The sequence below is a fragment of the Gorilla gorilla genome, chromosome 14 (assembly GCF_029281585.2).
Source record: "Gorilla gorilla gorilla isolate KB3781 chromosome 14, NHGRI_mGorGor1-v2.1_pri, whole genome shotgun sequence".
Taxonomy (NCBI): Eukaryota; Metazoa; Chordata; class Mammalia; order Primates; family Hominidae; genus Gorilla; species Gorilla gorilla.
This window is the reverse complement of record NC_073238.2, coordinates 97,717,498-97,720,591: the sequence shown is the minus strand read 5'-3', so window position 1 is coordinate 97,720,591 and position 3,094 is coordinate 97,717,498. Positions and strand designations below refer to the sequence as shown.

Genomic DNA, 3,094 nt, shown 5'->3' with positions numbered 1-3,094 from the left:
CCCATGCCTGTAATGCCAGCACTTTGGGAGGTCGAGGTGGGCAGATCACCTGAGGTCAGGAATTCAAGACCAGCCCGGCCAACATGGTGAAACCCAGTCTCTACTAAAAATACAAACAAATTACCTGGACGTGGTGATGTGCGCCTGTAATCCCAGCTACTCATGAGGCTGAGGCAGGAGAATTGCTTGAATCCAGGAGGCGGAGGTTGCTGTGAATCAAGACCACACCACTGCACTCCCGCCTGGGTGACACAGCAAGGCAAGACCCTGGCTCAAAAATAAATAAATAAATAAATAAATGAAGAAGAAGGAAAGTCAATGTCAATGTCTTGAATAGTAAATCTGAATAATCCGTGCCGTGAGTTGTGACATTATAATGGTTGGATACTGTTTTCATCAGTGCTGTATGTTTAATTATTTGTAGTAAGAGAACAAGTAATATAGAATTTGATACAATGTTGATGCATAATCTGAAATTAGATCTTGGGATAATATCATATTCTGCCACTGAGGCTAATCTTCTAGCATTCTCTTTTTTTTTTTAATTTGAATTTAAGTATATTATACAGTTCCTGAAAATATTTGATACCTTAAGCAACTGAAATTACTATGTTTGTTTACAAAACACATTTTTACTTTTCAGTCATGGAGTAGAAAAGAGTTTAATATGATGTGGATACAAAACATTTCACTAAGCTTTAATCTATCACTGAATTATAAACTTTCCTTTTTATACCTTAATTTTTATCTGCAAAGTAAATTATACCTTGTGCATTAAACCACTGAATCTATATGTCTTTTGGTGAAACTAGTGGGCATAAGACACCAAAATATTATATGTATTTGTATGAAATTTTAAAAATAAAATAACTATTATATTGGAGAATAATATGTTAAGAATTTATATATTTAATAATAGATATTTTTCTGATTCTAAACATATTGCATAAAACTTCTATGGAATTTTCAAAATTCAAAGTGTGAAAGGAAATATTAAAAAATATAAGCAAAACAATAACACCGCTGATATGGTTTGGCTGTGTCCCCACCCAAATCTCATCTTTAACTGTAGCTCCCATAATCCTCATGTGTCGTGGGAGGGACATGGTGGGAGGTAATTGAATTATGGATGTGGGTTTTTCATGTTCTCTTCTTGTGATAGTGAATATGTCTTGAGATCTAATGGTTTTATTAAAGCAGTTCCCCTGCACACACTCTCTTGCTTTCTGCCATGTAAGACATGCATTTGCTCCTTCCTCACCTTCCACCGTGATTGTGAGGCCTCCCCAGAAACGTGAAACTGTGACTACATTAAACCTCTCTTTCTTTATAAATTACCCAGTCTCAGGTATTTCTTCATAGGAGTATGAAAATGGACTAATACAACCACAACGCACTACTCAGTTGTTCAAAGACTTATGACTCCATGACCTTATGCATATTAAGTGTTGTTTACTATAGTCACATAAGGATGTACAGGTATGTACATGTATTATGTAAGTTGTAAGAGCACTTGGATTGCCAGAAGAGGATGAATTACCGCCTCTTGACTCCACTTTTAACTTAGGAAGCAGGTCACAGAAACATTAGAATTTTCTACCTGGCAGAAGATTAGTAGCCGTGGTATGAAATTGTTCCCTCTATATGCAATAGAGAAGGGAATGGTATATACAGCATGCTCCTTCCAACCCACACACCATAACCAACTAAAGAGAAATGCTCCACAGAAATCTCAGTAAGCTTGAGAATGTCTACAAGGTGAAAAGGGATCATTTTCAGTCTTGAAAGAATGACAGTGAATGAATAAAATAGTCCCCTGGCTATCTGAGCGGCAAAAATTAAAATAAATAAAGCTTATTTATATACATATATGCTTATGCATATACATACAAATATACATATATACATACACATATATACACACATCTATATACATATACATGTATACACATATCCATATACAAGACCTGAGAAGTTCTATAGTTACTCTATCAAAGAGGGCTACTGACATTTTCAGTAAACCTTAGCAGTTAATGAATAATTTGAGTCAGAGGTTCAAAGTGATGGAATTTTCACTTCATGGAACCAGGCAACACCAAGGCCACCGAGGACTCTGTTAAGTACTCACACTTATACCCCCTAAAACAGCAGTGCCTGGCTAAGCAGCCATTAACAGAGAAATAGCCACCCAGAAGAGTGATGTGGGAGAGGGCTGCTGTTTTTCCAGTTACTGTTTTCAATTTGCTACTGAGAAAATTTACTTTTAAACATAGGGACAGACAAGGAGAAAAGGAATGGATTATTTTGCTCTCCAAACTCCAAGTCCCTAAAGCCACAAGTTTGGACAATCATGATAGAAATGGAAAGCTTTGAGTTTTGATATCACAAAAAATATGAAAACAATTATACATACCTTAAGTGACAGAGGAAAAATGGCAAAGCTGAAATCAGGGGTCAGAGAAAAAAAGTTGATAATTTATTACTAATGTAGTTGAAACAAACAAATCCCTGCAAATGTAAAACTGAATATGTTGAAAAAATATTAGAATTGTTGTCATGCAATTGTTTCACTTACAATTAATTGAAATTTATTACATATTCTTGATACTAAAATTTTAAAGTCAAGTTTCTATGATATACATAAAGATAAATATTTACAATATTTCTTATTCTTTGATATGTAAGTAGTTTCAAATATTTTGCCATTATATATAACACAGCCACGAACACTGTATTAGTTTGCTAGGGTGGCCACAACAAAGTATCACAAGCCGGAATGCTAAAGCTAATAGAAATATATTGTCTCACCGTTCTGGACACTAGAAGTCTGAAATGAAGATGTCTGCAGGTCCATACTCCTCTCAAACCTTTAGAGAAATACTTCTTTGCTTCTTCCTGACTTCTGATGGTTTGCTGCCAATCTTTGTATTCTTGGTTTGTAGCTGCATAACTCCAATCTCTGCTTCCTAGTCACAGAGTATTCCCTCTGCATGTCTGTCTCATATGGCCATCTTCTTTTAAGGCTACCCAGTCATATTAGAGCAAGGTCTTACCCTACTCTAGTACGACCTTATCTAAGAGAATTGAAGTTAGT

The 3,094-nt window shown here is 35.5% G+C and overlaps 1 long non-coding RNA gene across 1 annotated transcript; it reads right to left on the bottom strand.

The window, feature by feature from the left end:
- Window positions 1-243: 243 nt before the first annotated feature.
- Window positions 244-2,891, bottom strand: LOC134757085 (uncharacterized). The gene is made up of 3 exons (XR_010130690.1): window positions 2,809-2,891; window positions 2,414-2,441; window positions 244-267 (listed from the first exon to the last, which is right to left on the bottom strand). It is a non-coding gene; the product is annotated as an uncharacterized lncRNA (long non-coding RNA).
- Window positions 2,892-3,094: the final 203 nt, after the last annotated feature.